We start from the raw sequence: 10835 nt of genomic DNA, 5'->3' as shown, positions 1-10835 counted from the left end.
AGGAAAGACACAACACAACTAAGAGGAAGGAACTCTTCATACCAGCAGATGGCAGTAGTCTGTCATCATCATTCAAAAGGAGAAACAGGGAGAACTACCTAGAATTAGCTAGGAAGCTTCTAGGAGCTACTAAGCTCTTCTTAAAACCCATTTGTTATCCTTGACTTTTTCATGAATAATTCATCTGGGATGTACTCTCTATTCATCCATTATGTTTTATCTTTAGTATTTTATTATTTAGTATTGTAATTATGTTTTTATTGTGTCTATTTTACTGTACATCAACTAGGAAATATTTGTGTTTATTTAAAATTGCTCTTTATGAGTAAATTGAACTGGATTGGATTGAAGCTAGAGAGGACGGATGGATGGATGGATGGATGGATGGATGGATGGATGGATGGATGGATGGATGGATGGATTCTTTATTAATCCCAAACTGGGAAATTTCACCATTGCAGCAGCAATGTACAGTCACTCAACACCATACATACTATATATATAACTACTATATATAAAACACAATCCACTATATACAGGTTATTAGAATTATAAAAATAAGTGAATTGGGGAAAAAAAGTGAACACAAGGAGGGAAAATAAATAATGTCCAGAGTGTTATGTGTTGAACAGATGCATGGACTGAGGCAGGACAGATTTCCTGTAGCGTTCTTTGTCTGAGTCTCTTGGAGAAGGATCGTCGGGTGGAGAGGGAGGTCAGGATGATCCATCAGTCTGTTAAGTGTCCTCCTCTCCCAGCCAATGACAGACCAGCCTTCCTGATCAGGTTATTCAGTTTGTTGCTGTTTTTCCAGCAGACCACAGCAGAGAAAAGGGTTCTGGCCACGACAGACTGGTGGAAGATCTCCAGCATCTTACAGCACACGATGAAGGATGCCCAGGATGCCGAGGGGCTGAGGATCTGTTCCCTTCCTCCTGAAGTCAGTCACCATCTCGTTGGTCTTGTCCACATTAAGCAGCAGGTGATTCCTTCCAGCCCACCCCACAAATCTGTCCACAGTCCTTTATACTCCTCCCTCCTCCTCCTCGTCCTCCTCCTCCTCCTCCTCCTCCTCCCCACAACCACAGAGTCATCAGGAAACGTCTGGATGTGACATGAGTCTGAGTTGTGCTGAAAGTCAGTGGTGTATGAGGTGAACAGGAACGGTCCCCTGTGGGGCCCCCACACCATTCACCACCACAACAGACAGGACATGGATGCTATGCTAGGAAGAGCTGCTATCCACTGGGAGGATATGAAGCTAGGAAGAGCTACGTGTGCTAACATGGGACATGCAGCCAGGCATCCCACAATGCATTTCACAGGCAACATCAAGTACACTGCTGCTCCGTGTTCAGAAATGATTTGACTTTGAAAAGTGACAAATTAACTTCAGATCACCGTGTAATAAGAAAGTGTTTGTCTTCTTCCTGGCATATTTCAAACCTGGTGTTATGATCTCTGACAGGTTATGATTCATTTCATCCGCCTCCCGTGGCACCAGTCATTTCACATAAGGAGGAAATAATTTAGAGTAACGCAGGAGTCAGCCAAAGGGCAACGGAGCAGGAAAAAGAATATCCTGTTAGATTCCGGGACACATGTCAGAATGTCAGAAATGTCACAATGTCTAACACGAAGCAACGCGGCCACAGTGAGTCAGTCAAAGGCCATGCATGTTGTATTTGCTCATGTCTTAGATTTTATGTTGGATGAAGATTAATTTGGGACAATAGGTGAGATAAAGCAAAGATTCTTCAAACTGAAAAAACTCAGGAAAGTACTGAATATGGGGAGGCTGTAGTTTATTCATCATGTGGTTAATTATAGATACGATGAGGTTGATTACTGCTTTAATAACTGAACTTATACTTTTATTAATATTTCTCCACAAATCAGAATAGAAATAGAAAAGCATTTTAATATTTATACACAAAGGTAAATTGTTGTTTTGTTTTTATGTCATGATGCCAAACTTAACAACACAGTATTTCTGCGTGGGAGTCTGTGTGTGACTGCGGTAATGCTTCATGGATGTTTTCCTGCTAATGTAATGTATGCCATAACATTATGACCACTGATAGCTGAAGTGAATAAAACCGATTATGTGGCTATCAGGGCTCCTGTCGGTGGGTGGGATGTATCCCAGTTAATCCCCAATTCATTTTTAGACAAGCACTAAACTGTGATGGCCAGAATATCTGGGTCAGAACATCTGGGTCAGAACATCTGCATGCTCTTGGTCTGCAATGGTCAGTTCCAAGAAAAGTGGTCCAGACCGCGGGTCAGGGTCAGGGGCCGAGGATGTTTGAGGACTGTCTTAGATGCGGGGTTTTGCTGAAGAAGCTGTCAGGGTTCTGATAGAGTCCTGGGGTCCATGCTGACCCCTGACCTTTGATGGAAGCTCAGAACTGGACCACGGAGACTTACTGCCAGGAACCAGGACCCAAAGAAGTCTGTTTTGCAGAGAATCATAAATCACATTTTTTTCAGCAGACAAGTGACGGGAACTCTGCATAAACATGCCAAGTGTTCTTGCAACACTCTTGTCAAAACCAAATACCACAAAAGATCTGACAAGGAGAAATATTCAACGCTTTCTGTTTGTCTTATCTGTCATGGAATAGTCAAGAGCGCCGAATAAAACAGGACAAAATGTTCCAGGCAGAAATAAAATAAATCACAAAAGTACACACACACACACACACACACACACACACACACACACACACACACACACACACACAAAAAATAATTAAAACAAGACAAGTTTACATTCATGACCTCATGACATTCATGGCTGATATTTCCTGATAACATCTTACCACAGAGGCTTTTCAAAACATAAGAATGTGACAGATGATGGTGATGATCTAAACTCAGTGAGGAGGAATCTGACCGTAACCCACTCACATCAGTTTACAGAAAAAGGGCGTTCACAGTGGCTGCATCCACACACCGTAAACACTGCTCTGGATCAGCAAGAAACATTTCTCATGGTGCTGGCACGACCCTGGCAGAGATTCAAAAATCGGCACTGGATCAAAGGCAACACTTTTTCCTACAATAATAGCAAATGAACCTGTTGACTTTGCTACTTTTTTATATTAACATACTAACTGCACGATTCCTCATAAGCCCTTTGTTTTGTATTATCTCAGTCAGTTCGAGTTATCTGATGATGTGAATTATGTCTAAGCGTTCATTCTGAACCTGTCCATCAACTCCTGGAGTCTCCCTGGAAACATCTCTGTTGTGCTTCTTGCAGCTTCTCTGTGTATTTGCTGGTGTCGTGAGAATGTGCATCACATGTGTAACCTTCATACGGACTTCTGCCCAGTCTGGTTTAACCTTTTATTAAGCATGAAATACAAAATGTGTAATGGTTTTAAATTTCGAATGTTTTGTGCATTCAGTTTTCCTTTTTGGTTTTATTTTTTAGTCAGTTTTCTTGTTGGATTCAAGTGTTTCATCGTGTGTGCCTGTTCCCGTCCGTGGAATTTCTCTCACCTGTCTCGCCTTCTGTCTTTTGTCTGCATGCTCCTCCCCTCGTTGTCCTCACCTGTCTCATGTTATTCCATCAGCCGTTGTGTATTTGTGCACATAAAACACTGCCTTTCCTTTTTTCCCCAGTCGTCTGTGATGTTACCCTCCTTTGTCTCACATAGCTCCTTGTGTTCCCAAGTTCTCGTTTTGGTTTTGGTCGTTTCCTGTTCTTGAGTAGTTTTTTGATTATCCTACCACCTTTGCAAGTGGAGCCCTGCCCCGTCACCCCCACCAGGTTCCAGCCAGCCCCCACTCCCTGTAGGAGAGCACCACGTGAGGCGTAAATACTTTTTTTGTAAATACTTGTGTTCATTTTTTGCACTGAAAAGGAGAAGCTCTCCAATCTCGTCGTACACTGTGTAATGACAACAAAGGGCGTTCTATTGCAACTTCATGTGACAGAATGATCCACCAAGTCAAGTGTATTTATTCACTCCACCTAATTTATTTACTGAGCAAAAATACACACGGCTGCAGATAAGTGATGGGAAGTCCTCGTGAACATCTGATGCATACCAAGGATTCCTTCAACACACCTACGCTTGTCACAAAAGATATCTGTGACATGGAGAAATATTTAACACGTTCTGTTTGTCTCATCTGTTGTGGAAAGTTCCATTTTTTTTTCTGCCTTCATAAAATTATTGCCACATAAAATGCAATTATTTTTGGCCTTTTTAATCAATAGTCCTAATTCATTTAAATTTTGATTTAATTTTTGAGCAGAAATACACAAAGTCTGAAGTCACAAAGAAGTGTGTGCCATTCTTTAAATGTGTCACTTTTCCAGCAATATTTCCAGTTATTGTCAAATACAGAAGATAAAATCATGAAGGCAGTTTCCCTCAGTGTCTGTGTTTAAAGACACTGATACATTAATGTTCTCTGGAACACGATGTGTTATGTTTTGTGGTTAACAGCAGGGCTCCTCTACAGAGACAAAAACGTGAGCAAGTGTGTATAAAGGCCTTTGTCATCAACATATAGTCGTAGACATATTTTTACTAATGCATCCCATAAAGCTCTGGACTTCATTTCTTTTGTTTGCATGTTTGTATTTGTGTGTCCTTTTCTGCATGCTTTACCTGCAAACACAATGAAGGCTACATCACAGATCAGTTTAAAATGACCATTAGTGTTTTTGTGTGGGACATTATGTTAAGACAAAGTACAGAACGTACAGAAATTAAAAATAGCTGGCCTTTTGTCAAGACAATTACTATCTGGCACAGGACATGTTTTCAGTTCCATGTGCATGTGTGTTTGTTGCCAAATCGCCCATGGTTAGTTTTTCGCTTCCCGTCAATTGTTCATTATCAAACCATCAAACTGACAGCAGTATGCACATGCAACCACTCTTAAACAAAGCTACTGACAATCAGACAAAGGGATGTTGGATTGCCTCCAGAACATTTTTGTGTTGTGTTGTGTATATTTCTGCATCTGTAATTACTTAATGCACTGATCAGTAAATCACTCAAACCAGATAATCATCTTCAGCAAGGAAGTTCCCTTTTGGCCTTTGTTTGTGGAGATCGAAGGTCAAATACCCTGAGCTGCAAATCAATGCCAAAACTGCAGCAAAATAGTCAAGCAGTTGAATTTGAATCAGTCAGCTTCTTATCTCATGACAACACGTTCAATTTAATCAATAAGAGCAAAACTTCAGTGAGATTTTTTCTTATTTCATGTTCGATGCCAATAAGGAAACACTATTGACAAGAAACACCATGATGACACGATCCACACCACTGTTGCTATGCAACTGACTAAACATCCACATCACCTTGGACACTGTTTTAACAACTACTTTTGTATATTTTCATGATGCTAATTCTGTACAATTTTTGATTGCACTGCTCATTTTTATTTTACTTTAATTTAATCTCATTTTATTCCATCTTTTTTATTTATAGTTCTTGTGGTTTTATGAGTGTTTACTTTTATTTGCAACAATGCTATGGTGACAAAGTCATTGTCATGGATCATTAAAGTCTGTCTAAGACACAGACTCATGAAACTGATTTTTTTTAACTCCATTACTGAGATATGACGTTTTGACATGTGACAGATGACATATGAACCTGCTGGTGAAAAGAAGGAGGAGTAACAATGAACATTTCCCGTAATGAGGCTCAGCTTGAAAGAAAAACACGTTCAGGACTTGACTAACCAGCATCACTTGTAGTACATTTTGATCTTAGAGATCAGTGTACCAGGAAATCCCAGGAAGCCAGAATATCTATTTATCCAGCGACTGGTCCATTTGATTGATTGGCAAAAAAAATGTTCAGAAGAGGTGCTGTTTTTGTCTTGTATTATATATATATGAACATGAAGAACTGACTGAAGTCAGAGGTGATTGAATTCACTTTCTTGGACGATGAACTGTAATTCTTTTCTTTTATCTTTTGCTCAGAAAAAGGATTTTGAACTCATTCATAAGAGAGGCCACACCATCCCTGCAAACAGGGAGACAATGTGACCCAGCCTCACAGTACAGGAAGCAAAGGCACCCCTCAGACACCAGGACATGGGACAAGTCGAACATGAAAGAGGGGGTGCTTGGTTGGAAACACCCTCGTCACATCACGTAATTGTCAGGGCTGCACACTGAGTTTATGCATGTCAACTGAACTCAAGACTCACTTCTCCGATGAAACTGTAGTCGCTAACCAGCACCCAGACCTGGAAGGTGTAGATATATACAGTGGAGGTGGGTTGTGAGGATTTTGTAGCCAAAGAGCTTGAGCGTCAGAGGTACAGTTAAAGACAATTAAGGAATCGCCGCATACAGGTCAGATTAGCCCGTGTTGTCAAACTGGTGGTGAAGGAAGATGCTGTATGTAGTTTCATGCGATCATAACCATGTGGAAAAACAGGTGAAACAGCACTGCCAGCAACACTGTTGTCTTTAAAACAGAGTGCCACTTGTTCTCAAATGTTTGGCATTGTGTTACAAACTAAAGAACAATAGACATCAGTTGATTTATTTTAACAAGCCAGTCAAACTGATTTATGTCTGTGTTATGTTTGTGTGTTTATGTACTTGTAGTGGATTATTTCTGTGATGACTGCAAAATGTCCAAGTTTATGACTGACTCATAAACAGCCATCTTCTTCATATTTCTTAGCTTTTCCTCTTGTGACATTATTCTTTTTGCAGAGAACACTAAACATCATCTGCTGAATTTCACCCCAACTCTTCCATCTCACACCCTCATCCATTACTCTCAAAACATATCTACCACTAAACTTATTAGCATCAATTAAGGCGTAGTCTTTGTGTAAGAATCCATATATACGGAGATCACTCACAACATACACACACACCTATATACAGCCATGTACAGTTAGCAGGGTATTTGTTTAGCAGCGCTATGGCAGAGGCTACAAAACTCCTGCCACAACGTAACCTTTTCCAGGCCAAGAATCTGTATTTACAACCAGACGGCACCGGTGTGAAGGATGGGTAGACTCTTTTATTTTATTTTGATTGAATAATTTATTTTAGTCCTACTTCCATGGAAATCTGTGCAAAATGACCACGATTATGATTGAATCAAAGACTGCCATCTTCTTCACACATCTTTAAATCTTTATAATCCAACAATTTGTGTTTCTCATATTTCTTTTCAGCTTGAATGTTGTGCCAAGCAAACTAAAAACTACTGCAAACTGAATTACTACACTTGCCTGAATTGTGAATGTGGACCCCAAATCCAGAACATGAATGGTGTAGTTGCCAAGGACTCTTATAGGTTTTTACTGGTGCCTGTATGAAGTGATGACTCCCCACCAACCTCCCGCTTGAGATCAGGTGAGGAGTGAAAACAACAAAAACATGTTATAAACAACATTTGCTTAAAAACACACACTTTATATTTGTAAAATGTAAAATATGAAACTATGTGTGAAATAGAACTGCTCATTTTTCTCCAAACAGATGCCATCCTCTCTTCTGGTCTGATGACTGTTTGCATTATTATACATGCCCCAATGTCTCTGCTGACTTGAATGAATGAGATTTCATCTGCTGACCCAGATGAAATCATCTCCAGGTGGCACAACGTTGAGATTTTCTTTTCCTGCTCTTATCCAAAGTGAACCAGCTTGACCTTCAGGCACAAAAACCCATATGCCTTCATGGAGAAAGGTTTCGGTGCTTTCACCTTTCAGTTTGAGTTCTTTGAGAGCCAACGCCAACGCTAGGAAACAAGTGGACGGCAGCACCTACCCAGTGGAGGTGTACCTGAAGCAGATGATCTTCATGCAGATTGAGGCGACCACCAACATCACCAACACTGAGCTGTTTGTGGAGTCCTGCAAAGCACCCATTCTGCCTTTCTTGCAATTGGTTTAATTAACTACATGCCCAGTCATAAAAAAGTCAGTCCACCCAAGCGCCTTGTTCGTGGAGAACAGTTTTACTAGTATGACTAGCCATGTTCCCCCATATAAAGGAAATAATAGTTTAATCCAGTGTTTTAAAGAACGTTCTTTTTTTAAAAAAAAATTGGGATGTTTTGGTAAATATAAAAATTGTTAATACTATATTTTCAATGAGGTTAATATGTCCCACTTGCTAAAGTCATGGTCACATTTATTAAGCAAAGCAATTTCCTCCTGACACTTTAGGTCATCTGTACTGATGAGTCAACATGTGAAGTATTTGTCTGTAGCAGAAGGCAGTTTGTTCACTGAAGGGTTGCAGAAGGGTCTGCAGACAACAGTGAAGCATGGTGGAGGCTCCTGGACAGTTTGCGGCCACATTTCTGCAAATGGAGTTGTGGATTCGGGTCAGGATTAATGATCCTCGATGTTGAGAAATACTAGAAGATACTTATCCATCATTGATACCATCAGTGAGGAGGAGGACTGGCCCCAAATTTATTCTGCAGCAGGACAAAGACTCCAAACATCCAGCCAAGGTCATAAAGAGCTATCTGCAGAGGAAAGAAGAACAAGAAGTCTCGGAGGTGATGGCATGGCCCCCACAGAGCCCTGATCTCAACTTCATGGAGTGAGTCTGGGATTACAAGAAGAGACAGAAGAATTTGAGAGGAAGATCTGTGGTTAGTTCTCCAAGATCAAGATCTACAAGAACTGATGCTGTCTGGCAATGGGGGGCAAAATTCTCTTTGGTTCATTCACTGCATTTTTTTTAATTGAGGAAAATAAACTATTAACACTTTTGAAAGCATTCTGAGTTTACAGCATTTTTTCCACACCTGCCTAAAGCGTTTGCACAGTTGTCCACACACATATCTTGTGATTATAGCAGGTGAACCAGCATCTTCTTACAGGAAATTGGCTGATCAGAGTCTTGTGTTGGAATCAAATCTGCTGCAGCAACAATTCTGCAGCCATTTTAGTCCCATTTGAACTCGATGACCTCCACTGAGCATGCCACGCAAACCTTCACAAAATGGCGACAGTTTGTGTTTTAAAACCAGATAAAACCAGATTAAAACCAGATGAGTCAGTTAAAGCTGAAAACTGAATGTCATGAGGATGTTATTCAGTAGAAGTAGAAATGTCCCCCTGACCTGCTCACTCACAGACACTAATCACGTTTCCAAATAATCCTGATCAGTTTTGCAGCTTTTAATGAAATCAAAAAGTTAGAAAAACAGACCGGTGTAGATGCCTATAAAGACTGAACACATGAAGAGTTAAGATTATTACAAACATTTAAATGGTGGGAAAAAGAATAAGACAAACATCCATCGTGGTCTGATGACAGCGTGGTATGTTTTGTGATCACAGTGCAAGCTCTGAAAGTCACAACTGTGCCATAAGTATGAACAATAACAGTGATCAGCCACAACATTAGAACCACTGACAGGAGAGGTAAATAACTTTTAAACCATCTTGTGACAATTCAGTGTCCTGCTGGTAAACGTTTGGACCCGGCATTCAGTGGTGTAGAATAGATGACACTCCTTGATAGCAGCAGGATGCAGCCTGACACAGACACACACACACAAAACACTTTAGCAACAACTCAAAAAAACATGAAGATCAGCGCAAGGTGTTGACCTGACCTCCGAACAGTGGCGGCTCTTGATCAAAATTACCAGTGGGTGAGTGTTTTTTCAGGGGGGCACATATAAGGACAAAACGGGCGTTCAAAATGTTTAGTTTATTTAAAACCAAAACAAGATACATTAAGTATTAATACAGGAAACTTAAAATATAAAATAAACATAAAATTAAAAAACAACATAAAAAACAACATAATACCAAGTAGTATCGAAACTGCGCCTTTCAAACGATACCTGGAATCGGTTCATTTTGTGCCCAGATCAAGGAAGGAATGACCGCAACAATAGTTTGTATGGCGGTAAGGCGGGAGGCCGTTCGAAAGTATGGCTGTGCTACACGCCTGTGGGGCCGGGTACAAATAGGTGCTTAAAATGCAAGATAATTTTGGGGAGAACACTAGCAACACGATGACGCACCTCATCAGGCACGGAATAAACTTCAGGGTGGAGAATTGTACTGTGTTTAAGAAGTCGGCTTCTGACACCAGCATCGTCATCTTCATTTCAACAGGACACGGTGCTACTATGTGGTTACTACTATATTAGGTTAATACTAGGTTAACAGTACTCACCCTATGTGTGTTAAAATGTTAACATAGCATGTGCTGGAAATCGATGAAGATGAAGAGGATCAACTGGATGAGGGGATGAAGGAGGAAGAAGAGGATGAAGAGTCTTCATCTATGGAAAATACAACACATGTAAGCTTTCCATAATACTTACCATCTATTACTTACTCATCTCTTAAATAGACAAACCTAAGCACTTTGCATTAAAATGATCTTCAGTGCTTTCCTCTGGTTTAGTCTCACTCGTTTTTTCTCTCTTTAAAGATCGCTGTGACTACGAGCCACTCCGTGCCTGACTCTGCACTGGGGGAGCTGTTCGCTGAGGAGGACCTGGCCTCTACACAACTGATTGCTTTCTTTTCACATGATTAATATTGAATGAAGTCAAAAAAGTCTCGAATGAAGTACTCAACTGGTGTCGGTATCGTTTTAAGGATACTGGTATCGGTACTGGTATCAAAATTTTTCAAACGATACCTAGCCCTAGTGCTCAGTAAACCTTGAAACCATGTTTGTCTTTTTTGTAAAATAAGATTTCTCTTTCTGCATAAAATAAAACTTTTATCTGCACAATAAAACTTTTTTTATGTAAACATTTAGCTACACACAGTTATTTTTTACAACAAGAGACTTGAATGTACAATCACACTATCTTTATCTAAATCACACACTC

Source organism: Mugil cephalus, chromosome 3 (assembly GCF_022458985.1).
Source record: "Mugil cephalus isolate CIBA_MC_2020 chromosome 3, CIBA_Mcephalus_1.1, whole genome shotgun sequence".
NCBI classification, from domain to species: Eukaryota; Metazoa; Chordata; class Actinopteri; order Mugiliformes; family Mugilidae; genus Mugil; species Mugil cephalus.
The sequence above is the reverse complement of the archived record's forward strand: the minus strand, read 5'-3'. Positions refer to the sequence as shown.